At 35.1% G+C, this 21,226-nt stretch overlaps 1 long non-coding RNA gene across 1 annotated transcript in view; it reads left to right on the forward strand.

Annotated features, from left to right (window-relative positions):
• LOC118762978 overlaps positions 1 to 5,951 on the forward strand; it is a 21,539-nt gene extending 15,588 nt beyond the window's left edge. Inside the window, exons 2-3 of the long non-coding RNA XR_004998732.1 lie at positions 4,064 to 4,071; positions 5,940 to 5,951. This is a non-coding gene — a long non-coding RNA (uncharacterized LOC118762978). The remainder of the gene's footprint in view (positions 1 to 4,063; positions 4,072 to 5,939) is intronic.
• Positions 5,952 to 21,226: the final 15,275 nt, after the last annotated feature.

A 21,226-nucleotide genomic window follows, 5' to 3' on the forward strand; every position in this document is an offset into this window, starting at 1 on the left:
TACTGTTAAACGAAATGAAATATATTGAGGAAAATTTGACTAAGATTTTCGAATGTTTGGCAGATACTCTTTACTCTTTTACTCATTTACTTGTTTCAGTCCTTTGACTGCGGCCGTGCTGGAGTACCGCCTTTAGTCGATTAAATCGACTCCGGGACTTATTCTTTGTAAGCCCAGTACTTATTCTATCGGTCTGTTTTGCCGAACCGCTAAGTGACGGGACGTAAACACACCAGCATCGTTGTCAAGCAATGCTAGGGGACAAACACAGACACACAAATACACACACACACACATACATATATATATATATATAATATATATATATATATATATTATATATATAATATATATATATATATATATATATATACATATATACGACAGGCTTCTTTCAGTTTCCGTCAACCAAATTCACTCACAAGGCATTAGTCGGCCCGAGGCTATAGCAGAAGACACTTGCCCATGATGCAACGCAGTGGGACTGAACCCGGAACCGAGCTACTTACCACACAGCCACTCCTGTATGAAATTTCATAAAAAAGTGTTTCCTGAATTTGTGAGTCATTATTTAATTGCGGAATCATTCAACCATATCGTTATTAAACTTCGGATAATAATTGAACGTGAGTAGGAGAATGAAAACATATTTGTAGACAGGCTCAGTAACATGGTTACTGAATTCTGAGCAGAAGAAATGTCCCCCTATCAAAGATCGTATTAAATTTTCAGTATCAGATAAACGACTAAATTTATTTGCGGCCTCTAACTTCGTTACCACGAAGAATCCATTATTTGACAAAAACCCTGGTTTATTGCTTACCCTTCTTCGTGAATATAACATCAATGCACGCATACAAACTTACAGAAGCACATGCATACATAAATGCCTACACGCACGCGCGTGAATAAGCATGTGGTTAGGCATCTATCTATCTATCCATCTATCTATCAATAGGGCGCGTAAGATATTTGGGGACAGATTTATGTTTATAAAAAAAACAGATATATAATTACAGATAATATCTTTATTTATCAAAACTGCTATGAGCATAAACATAAACCTTCTTTTTTCTAATTTTATTCAATAAAGCCACCTTTAGCTTCAACAAATGCTTCTATATGAGATACTAGCAGAGACACTCGGCGTTGCTCGGGATGGCATAGTTTGTATATATTACAGTTATGTTGAAACATATGATATGGGGAAGTGCAGCATTGACAACAAATCATTTGTGGAGTAAATGATGGACTAATTCGACTAAGCAACCACCTATGCGTCCGTTTGGAGTACTTCAGGTCCTAACCTGTGGGGGTTATGTTATTTTTGAACGCACCGAAAAGCTGTCAGTCGATATACTCTATTTTGCAGCAGTCGCGCAGTCTAACACGATCCATCATCTGAAATGTTGACACCTCCTTCGGGTTTGTTATCCTACATCACTCATAAAGTAAATTTGGAGGAACTGTGGTTGTTCATTTGTGGGTAACAGGGAACCAAAGAGGTGATAGACTTGCCTTTGAACTTTGACGTCATCGTAAATTCATGTTTATCTATCTTCTTAGATGCACCAAACGATGTCATTTGCAGAGTTTTATTGTCTGATGTTGTTCAGAAGATCATTTGACAGGATGGAAATGCCTTCTAGAAGATCCATAAGAGGTTGAGAAGGATCTGGTAATGCTGGTAATGTTTCCTGACCACCTGAGCAGCACATACCTTTTGTTTCATATGAAAATCTTAAAACTCTACAGAAAAGACAATTTGTGTTTAGTACACCAATTTGGACAGTTATTATTTTTATAAGAATGGGATGGATCATATCTGAAAACAGTTTCAGGAGTTGTGAAGAACGAATTTTTACGTAGTCTGTACACATACACGTACGCACACAAACACGCACGCACACACACACATCGTCAATAATTCCTATTTCCGAAAAAGAAGCACACTCTAGAGCATTACAGTAGTAATGCATCTTTTAGTAAGTTAAAATTTATGACCAATCATTGAGTGACCATTGGTCTTATACCGAGAATACGCTTCACCTATACTGCTAAGCGCTTTCTAGGTGCAGAAACCAATGGTCACTCTATGACTAGAGACAACGTTTAACTTCCCACTATATGCGCGTGTATGTGTGTGCGTATATATATATGTAGTGCACACACTACATATATTCATATGTGTTGTATGTTTGTGTCAGTGCATGAACATGTGTATGCATTTTTACATATGCTATTATGTACTATGACTTCCTACGCAAGCGTTTAAATGTATTTTTGCACTAGACATTTGAAATATCTATAACAATAAGAAACATCTAATTGTAATTATACATAATAATTAGAATTCACTTTCTATATAAAGCTCTCGTTTCTCTGTTTTTTTTCGTTGTTAAAAAAAAAGTTCGTTTCTATGTATGTATATATGCAAATATTTATATATTATTTATATTATTGTATTATTTATATTATGTGAAGGTGTATGGCTCAGTGGTTAGAGCGTCGAGCTTACGATCGTGAGGTTGTGAGCTCGAATTCGGGACCGGGCTGAGTGTTGTGTTCATAAGCAAGACACTTTATTTCACGTTGCTCCAGTTCACTCAGTTGCGACGTCACTGTGCCAAGCTGTATCGGTGCTTTCCTTTCCCTTGGATAACACTGGTGGCGTGGAGAGGGGAGGCCGGTATGCATGGGCGACTGGTGGTCTTCCATAAACAACCTTGCCCGGACTTGTGCCTGGGATGGTAACTTTCTAGGTGCACTCCCATGGTCTGTGTCGTGACCGAAGTGGGTCTCAGAATTTATATTATTATATTTATATATATATCTATATAGGTAATTTTAAGCGTAGTATATCCGAGTGTTTAAAAAGTTTGCCTCACTACCATAGGGTCTCGTTGGACCTAATGCATAGAATCTTCGATGTGTTATTTTCAGTAATATCGACTCATACCTTGTGAATTATACTGGATAGACGGAAACTCTGGAGGTGCTTGTCAAGTGTAGTGTACCAGCGATTCAGAAGAAAAAGCATTGTCACTCACATCGTGTCACGCTGAGAATTATATTAAGAGTACACATGACTGTTGACTTCTCAGCCATTTATACGTTCAGTGGCAGACAATTTCTGTTGATCGTGTTGAATCTTCAGCGTCAGGCGGCGAGTACGAACACGGCCGCCATCATCATAACATTTGCATATCTCTCCTTCTATTGCTCTTCCTCTGTCTAGTACTCTTTAATTTTCATACATACATACACACATACACACATACATGCATGCATACATACATGCATGCATACATACATGCATTCATGCGTACGTACATACATAGTACATACACACACACATACATACATACATACATACATACATACATACATACATACATACATACATACATACATACATACATTCATACATACATACATATGAAAAGCAGGGTAACTATAAACCAGACTAGTAACATCGCCACCAATGATATGACTGTTTTCCCTATATCTGACGAGAAATTTTACAGGTATCTAGGGGTGGTCGAAAACATATCTTACAATAGCACCTGTAATAAATCACGTATCACTAAAGAATATTACGGCCGAATAAGGAAAATTTGGACCTCAGAACTTTGTACATTCAATAAAACAGAGGCCCACAATGTGTTTGCAGTGTAAGTACTCATACCAATACTTGGGCAGCTTGATTGGACGCTTGATGAGATGCGAGCCATTGACGTGTAAACCCGAAAAATACTAACAAGCACACATAATTTTCACATAAACAGTGACATAGACTGCCTCTACCTAAAACGAAAACAAGGCAGCAGATGCTGAACATCGATCCAAAATACCTTTGAATGTCGTATCGTATCTCTTCGGCAATATCGTTTAACCACCAAGTGTTGAAGTGCATAACTTGACCAAGTTTGCATACATGAAGGTGATAACATCATAAGGTTCGAAAGGCAGCTCATTGAGCAACAATCTTTGTCGTATCACCTAGAATATATGCCCAAAGAAGTCGCACGACTCTACCACTGCAACGTATCATCAGATGGAGGGATGAGCGTATGTGAGTTGAAGACTATGCATGGATATGTTTGTAGAAAACTTCGAGATGATAGTAACGCTGATCATCAAAGCAGTTTTTTATGAACCAATAGCCAGAGTACTACCTCCCACTTTGAAGCATATCTTTGCAATCCATGAACAATATCAGCCAAGTACCTGATGCACAAAATGGATAGAGATGCAGGAAAAGCAGTAAAATGTGACAACCGATGCAGACTTTATGGAGTAAACACAGAAGATATCACCTACATTATAAGCAGTTGTCCGAAAATTTCATCACGATATTATCTTCCGATGAAACATAATGTAGCCAGGACACTCTATAATGAAATCCGTCAGAAAGATAATCCCTGAGGACAAAGAAATAAGAACCTACAGCATGGGATAAGCCATAGCCACTCGCCACTCATAGTAACAAGGAGTACTGGTGGAATGTCAGAGTGAAGACCTCAATAAAATATGAGGACAGCAGACCTGATATAATGATTTGAGATAGAGAACAGAAACTGTGTACAGTTGTGAATATTAGCTGCCCATCGGATGTTAACATAAAGCTGAAGATCTGTGAAAAAAAAAGGGTACCTACGCTGAACAATTGAGAAATCTGCTGTTACTCTATCAAGATTACAAGTTCAGGTTTATACCTGTAATTATTGGGGCACTGGGATATGTGATACACTGCCTCAATACCAATCTTGTGAAATTAAACTTCTCAAAACCAGAAAGACTACAGATCCAATCCATCACTGGAACTGTAAAAATCTGTAAAACTTTCCAGAAGTTTATCATTTAAATATATATGAGCATGACTAGATATGCAAATATCTGTATGGGAATACATACATAAAGCAAAACATATAAATCTGTACACATACATATATTCTAACAAAAATACCCTGTTGTTAATTCCAATGAAGGAGCCTTGAATCTAGGTTCGGAACCGGCTCTTTCTCTATTGGCAAAAAATCTTGAAATAAAACTGAACAAATACATATATACATTATCTTACGGTATAACTTCTTCGGCAATTGATACTTTTTCTTGAAACTAAAGGCTATCACAGACGGCAGTTGTTTTTCCCACTAGTCGATCTTCTCAAAACACTGAGAACCGGCCACAATCTGCTATGCACAGTCAAGGAATTAATAATCTGCGACGCCATAGTGGATAGTTAATCACGATCTAAGGAGAAGAATGAACTCACAGCTCACCAATTACATCTTAGGCAAAAAATAAGAAAACTCTTGAACGAGTCTTCTCAGCATAGCTCTTGAAGAAAAACTAATTACTTTAAAGCACGACCTCAGAACTCTGAGTGAAAACTTGTGCAAAACTATCCGAGAGAGCCATCATAAATAACAAGTCAACTTCCAACCCCCAGGCAATCTCCAAGGAGATGAGAAAGAAAAAAATATTATTGTTAAGAAAACTCTTTCCCCAGAAGAACTTAAAACATTTTGATCTAACTTCTGGAACAAAACGAGAGACTTCAAACAGAATACGCCATTGCTAAAGACAGTTTGGAGAGAATACTGTAACAGCACCAAGAGTAAAACATGTAACAATCGACTCTAAAATTTTCACCATAGCTGTAGGCAAACTATATAGTAAGAAGGGACCTAGAAGAGCCCAAACAGTTGCGTACTGGTACAAGAGGCTGGCATTATACAGGTAATAACTAAGTATATTCAGAAGAAGGCCAGATTGACATACTCAGTTCACTTGCTAATATACGGCCGAATCTTGTAGCTAAGAATGAAACCACAGATTTGGCAGGAAACTACAAGCTTTACATAAAGTGTCTCAAACAGCATCATTATGACTCTAAGAGCATTGTGAGTGATAATTAGACAGGTGGAAAGAAGGTTGTGTAGGGATTTGCCGAACAAGTTGAGATAACCAAGGTTGTGCAGTCTGAAGTAATGAAAAAGAAACACGTTAGAGCTTTGCGACAGTATTGCTTGGTTATTGGAAATAATTCAACTGCTTTCCCCACGCATGGTTGATGATGAAATCACTACAATTGACAAAAATACCTACGACGTTGTTGATGTCACTGGCAAGTTCACAAATACCTTAGAGACAATCCTCAAACTTACAACTGAGAGAGGAGCGATCGCTTCCTACGTTATAAATATTTCAAAGAGAATTTGCGAATGTGATAGTCTTTCAGTATTTTTTTATTTTACCATTAAATTCGTTATAATTTCTATTACAAAAATTCAAAAATGATATGACTCCCATGTTTCAGTCAGCTAGCCTTTATAGAACTAGTAAAAGTACACACACACACATATATATATATATATATGATTTTCGTGAAGGACTGTTTCATGAAGTCACGTATTGTCCTTGCCTTCGAAAAAAAAAACGGAGTAGATGAAACAGCGACAACTGAAGAAGGGGAATATTCTTTTTGTTGCATGACTCGTTTCTCTGTTTGTTCTTGTTTTTCGTTGTTCCAAAAAGAGTTCGTTTCTATGTTTTTGCTTTTATGTTTTCGCTTCTCCTTGTGTTCAACGATTTTTTATGTCCTGTTCCCATATATGTATGTATATATACATATAATGAAGGTATGTACATATATGCATGTATATATGCATATATTTATATATTATTTATTTTATTATATATATATATATAGATATATAGATATATACATACACAAGGTGCGATGGGTAAATTATCACCATTTTATATATTTTTTTATTATTTTACGCATGTACATTGTTTGCTTTTGATTTTGTCGTCTACACAGTATAGTAGGGTTAGTTGGGCACCATCTGTCAGGTAAAGAGCAGCATGACGCAATTCCCTCTGCCAGAAAGTTGGAAACTGACAACGATCCCTCTAAGTCAATCAGGTTCATCGTCAAGAACATGGGACCATCTGAGGTATCAGGAAGGTAGTGCATGAGGACATTCAGTATTCCTCCTACAAGATGAGAAATTTTTATCCCAAGCCATCAAGGACAAAAGAAAAGATCACGCTACGAAGCTTTTGAAAAAAATCAAGCATCCCTACCATGCTTTTATTCTTGGATGAGAAAATTTTAGTGAGGATCAGTTGGTGAGTACACAGAACAACTGTTGGCTTGCTTGTCTCCAAAACATATACTGCGAATGATAAAAATCAAACATCCAATTAACACCATAGTGTTTGGAGTGATCACTAGTGATGGCGACGTTATACCTCCATTCATCTTCTTACACGGCCTCAGACTTAACACGGAGTCCTACGTTAGGTGCTTGGAGGAGGTAGCGTAGCTCTACGGTCAAGACGGTGGCAGTTGGAAAACCCTATGTCTGGCAACAGGACTCTGCCCCATGCCACACAAGCAAGAGAGCCCACTCGTGGCTGCCAGACAATTTCTGCAACCACATCACCCCTAACATCTGGCCACCTAGCTCCCCAGACAATACCCTCCGACTGATTATTATGTGTGTGGGTCATTGGGGCGACAGTCCAACAAAAATGCTTGTTACACAAAACGATGAACTGATGGCTAGGATTATAGCAGCATTCACCAACTTATACAAGGAGACCACCCAGAAGAGTTGCTGGAGATTCTGACGTCGTCTAGAGTCCGTGGTTGAAGCCAATGTTGATTTTATTGAATGAATTAACTCTTTAGTATTTCAAGATATTTTTATGTAATTTTGGTAAATATATCTGTTAAAATGAGATGTGAGTGTAGTTTTTTTTTGCGTAATTTAGAGACAATTTATTCAGCGCTTCTGTTAGAGGATTGTGAGCCGAATCAAACTTTTAAATAATACATGTCAAGGTCAGCCAAAAGAATGTCCCTGTCCAGGGAAAGAGAGACAGCTGCAGAAAGGGAAGCATACCAAGAAACGAACAGACTGTGCACTACAAAAGCCAGATCATCTCAAAGTGATGATCAGAGGTAGGAACGGCTGACAAGGAATAGGATCTCCACTGCAAAACGAAGAGCAGTTGCAACAGCTAAGAGAAGCAAATTCAATGAAGCAGCTTTCAATTGTGATCCAGAAGTTCATTATGCAGATGACACTAGAGTTTCCATTGGTGAAATGACAACTGAGTGCATTCATGCATACATTGTAAAGCAAGGATGTGGTCTGGAGAGACACCTACACTGTGCTGCAGTGATGAAAAAGTTAAACTCCATGCAATTCCCCCAACGTCCAGGGCCATTGAAGAAACTGCTGCCATCCACTGACCAAGATTCTAAGAACTTCTAAAACAAAATTAGACAATACAGCGCTGTATTACAGATGACATCATTTGGAGCAACAAGAGATTTAAATGAGCCAGGATCCATGCAAACTTTCAAGATCCAAGGTCGGATTGCCTCTCTACTACCTCTGTCAAATGAATCATCAAAATCGGCCTTTCATTGTTTATAATCTGTATCTGTCTTTTGGTTACGAAATAATCTACACAAAACGTGTTTTTGAAGTACGTGTATTTATTTATATACATATATAATTTGAAAACTTGCTTTTAACATTTCACTAAACATCTATGTTCTATGTTCACGTGGGCTGGAGAGTTATTCACCTAGAATGTTGGTATTTCAGTTACTAGCAGTTAAGACATGCGTAATCTAGATGGCGTTTTAAAATTTCAGTATACTCTTTAACCCGAGCAACACTGGGTATATCTGCTATCTGCTAGTATATATATATATATATATATATATATATATATAATATATATATATATATGTATGTATGTATATGTGTGTGTGTGTTTTGTGTGTGTATATACAAGGACAAACATTGACAAAAAAATATTTCTCGAAAAATTAATTTGCTATTATATTATTAATTTTGTTTTATCGGAATGACTATTAAAAAAAATGGTAATAACCTAATCAATAATATAGGCGATTGCATGCCCAAGAAAAGCATTAAATAGCTGAAGGAATAAAACTAATCAAAGGACATACTAAGTATGTCTACCTACTGGAAATAACAGTCAAAACTCTTATTGGCGATTTAAATAAGAATTTTGACTGTTATTTCCAGCAGGTAGACATACTTAGTATGTCCTTTGATTAATTTTAATCCTTCAGCTATATATATATATACTTGCAACATCTGTTTATAGAATGAATGTGGCATGTATTTCCATAGTATTATCATTACATGTGAATGGCCATATCACGATACATAAAACATGTAGGTCGAAACGAATAAATAAGGTTATCCTATAATATTACATTTCATTTTTGAGCATATACTCAAAATTCTAAATAAATAGATATAAATGTGACAAAAAATATTTAGATATGAGCGTTTTTGTAGGCATTTATGTAAAGGAACATAAAATGATATATATTCATGAGAGTAGAAAATGTGTGTGCAGCTTTAGATAGATATATGTATGTATATACATAAGTATATTAATGTTAAATAAATTTATACGTGTGCATAAGAGTGGGTAGTGGTAAATCTTCTTGATTTAATAGCCTCTTTTATGACAAAGCCAAGCGACAGTACTATAGAACCAAAATTAAATCTGGATGGACTCAGGTTTTTGTCTTTTGCTGTGTTAAAGAACTGACCATATCTTACTGATTGCCTTTGAAGCGGAACGGTAAGAGATATTTACCTTTTTACGACATTATTATCTTAGAACGTTAATTTATTTTCCTAAAAATGGAGACAAATCCGTGGTTAAGAATGGAGTGCATAAGGAGTTTAGTTTTTCGTTTTTATTTCCATCAGTTTATTTACTTTGGAATTTGATTTTTCATTTCTGTCTCATTATATTGCCGAAATCTTTTTCGTCAATGAAATGCTCGAAATTCCTTACTGGTGTGGGTATAAAACAGAGAGAAGCGAAAGATGATCTTAGCATGCTTTGGAATCTACTCACCTTTATAGAACTAGTAAAAGTACATATATATATATATATATATATATATATATATATATATATATATATATATATATATATACATGATTTGCGGGAAGGATTGTTTCATTAAGTCGCGTATTGTCCTTGCCTTCGAAAAAAAAACAGAGTAGATGAAACAGAGACAATTGAAGAAGGGGAATATTTTTTTTGTTGCATGACTCGTTTCTCTGTTTGTTCTTGTATACAGCAATTGTGGGGATTATATTAATGCGATAATCTGTATAATATATGTAACATACAGCAATTACCAGCTGTTACTGAGGCGCCGCAATAGTTGCGGTGATTTGTAATAAAGCCTATTCATTCCATCTACTAATATTAAAATCCATTTGTATACACTCTGTGGATACTCGTGGATTTTCACACGTATATCAAGTTAAAGGTAAAGTCCTGCTGTATGATATCATCTGGTAGCCGATACTAGTTGAAGAACGTTGGAAAGAACGATATATTGCCAGTTTAGCCAATAAAAACACACGCATTATATATTTGGTGTTATTTTGCTTCAGTGTTATTTATTTTTTACATTAATCTTAATCTTATTTCGGCCAGAGTTCTTTCGTCACACTCCTGTGACCGCATCAGTGGTCCTTTGTTTTCTTCTTTCTTATTTGTGTCTCTCCTTACTAACCGTCAGCCATTTTGTATTTCTATTGTATGTCTTCATTTGCGCATGCTTATATCTCTATGTGCGTTTATGTTTATTTAGTGTGTGTATGTGGGGGGATGCCTGTAATATTTGTATTTTCTGTTTATATATGTTCATGTAATTTGTATTTTGTTTTTGTTTTTGTTGTTTTTGTTTATTCATTTATTCTTATTATGCGCAAATGAAGACATACAATAGAAATACAAAATGGCTGACGGTTAGTAAGGAGAGACATAAATAAGAAAGAAGAAAACAAAGGACCACTGATGCGGTCACAGGAGTGTGACGAAAGAACTCTGGCCGAAATAAGATTAAGATTAATGTAAAAAATAAATAACACTGAAGCAAAATAACACCAAATATATAGTGTGTGTGTTTTTATTGGCTAAACTGGCAATATGACCATTCCGAAATATAACAATATCTGTTTCAACACACGACTTCACATAAAAAATCTGCACAACAAATATTTAAACGATATATATATATAATATATATATATAATATATATTATATATATTCTTTTACTTTTTATTCTTTACTCGTTTCAGTCATTTGACTGCGGCCGTGCTGCCGCACCGCCTTTAGTCGAACAAATCGATCCCAGGACTTATTCTTTCTAAGCCTAATACTTATTTTATCGATCTCTTTTTCCGAACCGCTAAGTTGCGGGGACGTAAACACACCAGCATCGGACGTCAAGCGATGGTGGGGGGACTAACATAGACACACAAATACACACACACACACACACACACACACACACATACACACATACGCATATGTATACGACGTGCTTCTTTCAGTTTCCGTCTACCAAATCCACTCACAAGGCTTTGGTCGGCCCGAGGCTAAAGTAGAAGACACTTGCCCAAGGTGCTACACAGTGGGGCTGAACTCGGAACCATGTGGCCGGGAAGGAAGCTTCTCAACACACAGCCACTTATGCGCCTACATATATGTGTGTCTGTATGTGTGTGTATGTGTGTGTGTGTGTGTGTTTGTGTGTGTGTACATATACACACATGCTCATATATCCATTCACTAGACTCCAGTTTCTCGCCACCATTAGCATCCGTTGAAATGTGTGTTCTTTCAGTATTTGTGTAGTTCTACATACACTGCAAATTGAGAAGGTGTGTGAATACACACACACACACACACACACACACACACACACACACACACACATACACATACACACACATATATGTGTGTTAGTGTATGTGTATTTATGTGTGCAAACTCTTAAATTCCAAAAAGGTGAAATGAGTTTAATCAATAAGTATCATTATAAGTACCATTATATATTACATTCTTAAACATTGCAGATGTTTAAGTTAGTAGAAACGGTTTGATAGAATAAGTTTGAAATGAAGGGATTTTATTGGTCGAAAATATAACATTTGTACACAGAATATTGTATTATGAGAAAGGTATTTATTGTTTACAAAAGTAATTAATTCTATCAGTAATTACCCCAAAAGTCTTAAATGGAGCTAGCTAGCTTCTTAAAATGCAACCATTTTCAAAATTGGCTACAGGGTTTAAAAATCCACAATCTATTTATAAGAGAAAACCGTAAAATCTAACCTGTATACTTTTGATAACAAAGAACTTTTTAATTTACAAAATATTTGTAATTTTCAAAGGTTGTGTACGTGTGAGCGTGTGGCAGATATTTCGAATGTAGTTGCGATAAGCTTAATCATAGGTAAAGCTGTCGAAGAATTAGAGAAAAAATCTCGTAAGCCGTGTGGCAATTACTTGAAGCAATAGGTTTTAAATAAACCTAACAAAGCTAAAGGTTTTAGTTAATAAAAATATAATTAGACCGAAGTCTGCCACCCTCTCAAAATAGTTATACGCGATATGAGAAAATGAATCGGAAGAAATTCCAAGCAGCGTACAGATTATAAATTTTGGTTGCATAAAAGATAAAATGTTATCCCAGGCAGTCTTACAAAGTAGAAATTCTTTGCAACATGTGCACAAGGGCAATCAGCATTGAGAACACTTAGTTTACTAATTTAAATTTCTGGAAGGCTCATTTATTATAGATGCCGACAGATTCTGTTACCTTAATCACAAATTACCATTGCTGATGGAAGCTTTAAAAGAATAGTGGATTCTCCATCAATCTCACCGAAGGGCACTGATTTGTTACACTAATTGCATTGCCACTGGTAAAATTACTTAGCAAGGAACTGAACATCTCACAATTACGTGGACTCTTAACGTCATTATCAAGTTCAATTTTGCGCCAGCGAGACACAGTACAATAAGACTTGTACTTTGAATTACAGTTACTATCCAAAGAAGTAAAGAGAGTGCAGAGTCGATCCCGATGCTGGAGCGGAGGTTTATTTAATGACCAAGAAAGAAAGGGAAAATGGTTGACCTCATCAGGATCTGAGCTCAGAGAGCAGAAAGCCAGAACGAATAAAGACAAGGTGTGTCACACGACGCTCTAACATTTCTGCCAATTTCCCGCTCCTTAAAGCATAGTGGCTAGATAAGGCGAAATGTCCAGGACGCTCTTACTTTTGTGTGAAACGGGAGATTCTCTGTCGCAATGGCGGGCAGACAGCATCACTCTTTTGAACGAAGTGTTGTATTATAGACATATGGGACTGGATATTTAGACATGCGAAGTCTAGAATGAAATGAAGTAACTATACCTCTTTGAACATGTAATGTTAGTTTCCATGAATAATAAAGCAAAAATGAGCTAAGAGAAAACGTGAGTATACAAGGAATCAGCTATAGTGCGGAAGATTGAAGAATACATTGGTGCAGATATATGGTGTATATGGAAGGCGATTGATGGTTAGGGAAGTACCAAGTAATACAAAGTGTAGAAAACTGCCGAAGACGATCGAACAAGATGCAGAAAAAATGGGGTGGGTAAACCGATTTGAAAATGCTAAGAAGCTGAACTACTGTTTAAAAATACTACAACTAACCGCATGGATTTTGTGAGATTCCGAAACAGAAAAGATCCCGAGCAATGTAGGTATGCAGGGAAAAAAGATCGTAAAATGAAGATTATCGTATTAATGATAATGAAGACAATAACGGCGATATCAACACCTGAACACACGCACGCACAGACACACACACGCACACACACACACACACCACACACACACACACACACACACACACACACACAACACAAATATCCTTTTTATTTTAAGCAGCAGCTGCCATTTTGTTAGAACATTTTCTCAATATCGAATTACATAAGAATATGAAATGTTTCTCATTTATGTATTTATGTATGTATGTATATATCAAACTATATATATATATATATATATATATATATATACAGAATACATAATTAGACATGATTAATAGGAAGACATTCTGCTTTTTATTTCATATGAATTTTACCATTGCATTATACTGTACTGTTGCAGCTCTAACAAATATGTTCGCTTACGTAGACTATGTACTTCAGCGTCATAACTTAATCCCGGATCAGCTGTCTTATACAGACCTATGATTCAAGATATTGCTGTCGTGTCCATCCTCTGTTTTAGTATATCAATGACTTTATTGACAATGGTATCCTTCTATTGTTTAAATGGTAATGTGTAATGTAATGTTGATTTGATCTCTTTTTCTAGTGGCCATGTAGACGCTCTATCTCGGTATTTTCAGGTTTATAATCTCATGTTCAGTAACTCTGTTAGTCGATAGCTCCCGTGATATTGAATGAAATACCACGATTCAATGAATAACCTTACATGCAAGCTAGAAATCAACAAAATGCCAGATAGTGTGTTCCTTGACAGCGTATAATATATTACCAATGCAATATCGAATCCTACGGAAACACACACTGAGATACAGTGCGAGAGAGAGAGAGAGAGAGAGAGAGAGGATCGAAATCGAGTGAAGGAGGGAGAGAGAGACTCCAGTATGAGTCTCCAGGCTAAGGATATTCTATCAAGTGATTGGTGTATAATTGATCTTATATTTCTACGTTTCTAGATATTTTTCGTTTATTATTCTAATGCTTCCAGTCACCGCAATGTTACCATGCCTCAGTTCTGTATAGACTGGTTTTAGTCAATCATACAGGCCTCATCACTCGTCTATGTTCGGAGCTGTTTTCATTAATCAATATTTATTGAAACGTTTAGCAGCCTGCCTGTCGTTTTAACATAAAACGGCGCAAAGAAGTGGAAATTTAGATTTGCGCGCGCGATATATGTATATATACATATATATATATGATGTATATGATCTATATATAGATATGATGTACGTACAAGGTTGAAGTATGTATGGTTTCACTCGATATTTCTGATATTTACCCTACACAAACCTTCTCTTGTCTGTCGTTATGACTATTTTTTTTCAACAGCATTTGTTATCCTTATGTGACATTAAATTTCGGAAATTGCGATATTTGAAAATATAGTTTCACAGATAAAGCTTGTATATAATGTTAATTAATTTATGTAAATTTTTTACAATCTGCATTGAAATCTAGAGTATTATAATTAACAGACATACGCAATTTTCAACAAAAAATATCCACTGCTGGTTGACGTGATTTCACAGATAACATACACATATGTACACTCGCACACACACATATATATATATACATACATATATATATATATATATATATATAATATATATATATATATATTATATATATATATATATATATATATATGTATGTATATATATATGTATATATATATATATGTATATATGTATATATATATATATATATATATATATATATATATGTATGTATGTAAACACATACATACATACACATACATACATACATACAACACACACACACACACACACACACACACATATATTATATATATATATATGTATGTATGTAAACACATACATACATACATCCATACATACATACATACACACACACACACACACACACATATATATATATATATATATATATATATATTATATTATATATATATATTATTATATATATATAATATATACCAGACACCACGAAAGATCGTTAGCCACTACACACATTTTTTCTGTACAAGAGCGTAGGCTCGAAACGTAAGAGACTTTTTCTATCCCTGAGCGTTATACTAATACATCTGTTTGTTTTGTACATCACCTGACTTCGTCTTTTGTTATTTTCGTAAACTCTCCCTATATATATATATATATATATATAATTGATGAAGGAAACCGTAAATGGATTTGGTACGAATTTTTATTCATGGTAGAGACAATCGTTTCGACGCATCGTGCAGCTGTCCCTTGCGCTTAGGATATTATGCATCTAGGTGTGTTGCATCAATCAGTAGAATTTGTGGCTCATCAGCTGTTTGGTATAAAAGATATCCTACAACATAAATTGAGCTCCTTCAGGCATTTTGTACTCTCGCGTAGTATGTGGGTATACTGACTGAGAGCAGAATAATACTGGGGTTATAGGTTGAAGTGGGGCTGGCTACATATAACATAAATTAAAACAATAAAGGATAGAAAGTAAAACCTGTCAATTGATAAGACTTGAAAGTTAAAAGGAAGACGGATGAGTATACATTCGTTGACATGACGACATATATAGACGTACATATATATACATAAATATATATATATACATATATATAAATAGATGTGTGTATTTTTCCGTTGTTAACATTTAACACGGAAAAAATAGATAGAGTTATCAGGCTAGCAAAAAATAACACAAGTAAAATGTTTGTAACTCCTTATATTTAAAGGTAGTTAACGTGAAATATTTAAAGATAGGTTACGTGGAATATTTTGTATGATATATATAAATAGATAGACAGATAGATACATACATAGACAGACAAAAGGATAGACAGGTAGATAAACAAATAGATGGACAAACATTTTCGGTTTCCTTCATCAATTATATACATACATACATACTCACACACACACACACACACACCTATATATATATATAATATATATATATTATATATATAATATATATATATATATATATATATATATATATATATATATATATATACATAATCGTTTTGGTCATTAATCCTTTGTTAGAGAAAAAGAATAGAAATGTGTAGGAGGAATTTGAAAGAGGAAGATGGTTGCAATAAAAAATACGGTGAGGAATTAGTGGCCAGGTGAGAGAGATGCTCTGCAGGGCAGTAAAGAATAGACAAGCGATGCTTCTGTGCCTGTATGTGTGCACTGGCGTGAAAATACAGAGATATAGTGACGTGCATGCTTAATGATAACGTATGTAAGAAAAGCGTGGATGCGCGAAGTTGAGAATATGTGATTATGACGTAAAAGTGAATGAGTAGTTGTGATAGAAGTGGTGTTTCGTGTTAAGGTTGTGAGACACTGTTATGTAAAATATCCACATATATGTATGTATATCTATGTATGCAGCTATCTATCTATCTATCTAGCTAGCTGGCTAGCTATTTATCTACCTATTTATCTGTTTGTCCATCTATTTGTCTATCTGCCTGTCAATCCTTCTGTCTGTATGTCCGTATGTATGTATCTATTTATCTTTCTCTCTCTCTCTCTCTCTCTCCGTCTATCTATCTATCCATCTATCTATCTATCTATCTATCTATCTATCTATCTATCTATCTATCTATCTATCTATCTATCTATCTATCTATCTATCTATCTATCTATCTATCTATCTATCCATCACTTTCTCTCTGTGTTTATGTAATGTGTTGACGTAAACAAGTAATGAGGTTTTCTATTACTCTTAATTTCTGGAAAGGAAATTGTTTTAACAGAACTCAAATTAAAGCTTTATAAAAAGACCTATGAAGATGATGGTTAAGAAAATGTAGTAAACCGGTAATAAATGTTTTATTAAAGAAATAGCACACAATCAAATGCATTAGAATAGAATGAGTTATTAGCGTAACTTTAGTTAACTGTAGTATAAATGAACTAAGTAGTGTATTCAAAATTATGATTGCATAAAAGCTGTGTGCATTATTAACGTTTCTACATTAGATGGATTTATACAAGGTGATGGCAAGAAAAATGTGCTGTAGGACACATACTTTGAGTAATAGTAAGAAAGAAATATGTCTGTTAGTGCTTTCTTGAAACTGTAGTCACAAGGTATACTATAAAAATATTGGTATATTCTTAGGAGATATGGATTTCTCTGAGTTTTAGAAAGTAAATTCTAATTCTTCAAATAAAATGCTTTGACGGGAATAGTTTACTGAAGGGAAGATAAAGTTGAAGAAAAATGATAAGTTCTTTACCCTTAGTCTTTCAGTAGACATGAAGTGGAGGTGGGTAAGCTTTTATGGTAATTTTAACAGATTTATGAAGATTTTAGTGATTCTGAAATGAAAACATTCGGACATAAATGAAAATGATATTGATAAACCAAAATATCTCAAATTTTCGAGCAATTTTATAATCAGCCCATACCAGAAAACATACCAGGAGATTCTTAATGGTATCGACACCCAACAATTTACGTGCTATTGACAGTTTTTATAATTGTTCTGAGATGACATCGTAGGACACCAAAGTTTGTAAACACTGTAAAGCACAATGGAGGGTTAGTGAGACTCATTGATGGCGAATAGAATTTCATAGACAAGCAAGTCATCTATGACAACAATTGCAGAGTTAAAGCCGTCGAGCTTTTCAAAACCCATACTGTTATGTTTGCTGATATACTTTGGAGCTCGCAGAAAATATCACGAGAAAATGTCTGGACAATTATAAAATATGTAGATGGCATGGTAACTCGTTTGTGTTGGTGCTATAAAGCATTTTCCAGTATAATTCTTTTTGTTTTTGCTCGGTTTGGGTATTGAATTACTCGAAAATCGGAGGCGTATGGATTTACCAGTCTCGTAAAATAACCCAGTCTTGGTAATAGTGTTTAAAGTAGTTTTAACCTCATTTCAACTTGACCGCTGAGGTTTCCATGATTGGAGACCATTTTCGGTTTTCCTGACAGGAGAACAACTTTTTCACAACACGTTAACTTGTCTTTCTAGACCCTGTCAATATCCCGACACATTATATATATTCCGAGAGGAAGGGATGGATAGATAAATAGATAGATAGATAGATAGATAGATAGATAGATAGATAGATAGATAGATAGATAGATAGATAGATAGATAGATAGATAGAGAAATAGAGAAAGGTAGATAGATAGATACATACATAAATAAATACATACATACATACAATTTATTCGATTGTGAGTAATTCAATTCACCAATATTATACACGTCTATGTAGCAATTGCTTGCACCCTAGATTAGATATGTTTCATGTTTTTCACTCAATCTCCACTGCACAACTATATATTAAACAATCTCTGTAAATGGCTCAACAGCATATCACATCCAACACACTAGTTATAAGAAATTGATTTAGTGCCAGCGCGCACACACGCTCACACACTCACGCACACCCATACACACACGTATATACACACATATACATTATCTAGAGGAACATGCGTCAGCGTTAAATGAAACATGGATAATCATTAATTGCTCCGATGATGTACTTTCACACACATTATCCATGAGAATTTTTTCTCCCGAGACTACTTCTAAAGCGAAACGTTTTCGCGCGTTCAAGTGTGCACGAAGATGTTAAACATGCTTTTACACACGAGCACAGACAAACATTTACATGCATGTGAACTAAAACGCTTCCTTAAAAATAATGTTTTGACAGTAGTATTGTTTTTGATCTTTGTAGAGAGAGGTTATTCAGTGCATAGCTTTGCATTAGAGATAGTCAATAAGTGACGAAATAAAAAACCTTAAACCGAGAGTGATCAAATGGCAGATACATGAACTTGTACTATATACACATGCATATGTACACATATGTGTGTGTGTGTGTGTGTGTGTATGAGTGTGTGCGTGTTGTTGAACAAAAACCGCTTTGCCATATGAGTGGGAGAATAGTCCGTGTCAATGCTGAAGAGTACAAGAGTGTATTTGAAGTTGAATGAGAACATTCTTAGTCAATGTATGCAGGGTCTAAATATTACACCATCGAACTTTTCTCATCTGTCTCTCTCTCTGTCTTTCTCTGTCTGTCTGTCTGTCTGTCTGTCTCTCTCTCTCTCTCTCTCTCTCTCTCTCTCCATCTCTCTCTCTCTCTGTATTGTTTCGTATTGATCGATTCTATAAACGGCGTCCACCATAAAAATTATTACAAAGTGCATAGTTTATCTGCATTTTACGTATGTACATGCACGCACTGACACGCATACACACACTCGTGCAAGTTGCATCGATATAATTTCTGTTCAGTCTCTGGTAAACATATAGATCAACAGACATCTTATTGCAAATATTATATTTATGTGTTTCTGCAGACACTTATACAGAGATGCCCCCACACGCACATAAACACACACACCTATTATACATATGCACGCCCCCCCACACACAAATATACGAATGCGTAAATGCTTTTATATTTCCATACATTTTTGTATACCTTATGAACTTTATAATTTAATGTAGGTTTAATTTTGGCATGATTTAAATGAATCTTTTGTTCTTAACATGTGTTATATAAATTGAGAAAAATTGCAGCAGTATTGTTGATTTTATATTATATTGAACAGTTTTATACAAGGCTGTTACATTGAGGAAAATTTTATTGTTATATTTTTTCATGATATTGTTTCATTCGGTCTATTATGTTCTAATTAAGATAGTCATGTTATTGATTTGATTCGCAATTGTTTAAAGCTTGTTTGCATGTGTAAACATGTCTTCTTGCTACAGCTATTTATGCATATTTTTATAGTTCGACTGTGAGATAGAGCGCTAATGAAAACATGAAGAAAAAATAAATAAAAACAGTGGGGCGATTACATCCTAGTTATTCGAGATCCATGGACGCAGTAAATTTGACTTTATGCATGCTAAGAATATTGTGTGAATTATTTTGTCCCTTACAAATATAACATTGAATTGTGCTTTCAACAGTTTGACTGAAAGGCTGTAAATGTAGCGTCAGTTACAGGCACAAAGGACTGTGCTAGTTTCAGATGTTAAAAATGATAACTATGTATCCACTAAAAAGTAGATTATTAAGCTGATATTTTCCACTCTAACCCACCAGTGTTTGCTATCATTAATCCTTTACTTGTTTTAGGCATTGGCTGCGGCTATATTGGGGAACCACTTTGAAGGGTTTAGTCGACCAAATCGACTTCAATACCGATTTTTAAATCTGGTACTTATTTTATCGGCTTCTTTTCAGATTCGTGAGGTTAGAGGGACGTAAAAAGCCAACACCGGTTGCGAAGCAGTAAGAGAACAAATACAAAAATTCACACATGTACATAATCTTACGATGGACTTCCATACAGTTTCTGTCAAACGAATTTTCTCACAAGCCCCCAGCTATAGTAAAGAACATGTGTCCAAAGTTCTGCGTTGTGGGACTGGATACAAAATCTCGTACCTGCAATGCGAACTTATTAACCGCATAACCTTTCCTGCTACGAGGTAAAAGCTAAAAAACGAAATAGCTTTTATTGCTTTTGCATATTAAATATCAAACATATCAAACAAAATCAAT

This window comes from Octopus sinensis, linkage group LG4 (assembly GCF_006345805.1).
Source record: "Octopus sinensis linkage group LG4, ASM634580v1, whole genome shotgun sequence".
Taxonomy (NCBI): Eukaryota; Metazoa; Mollusca; class Cephalopoda; order Octopoda; family Octopodidae; genus Octopus; species Octopus sinensis.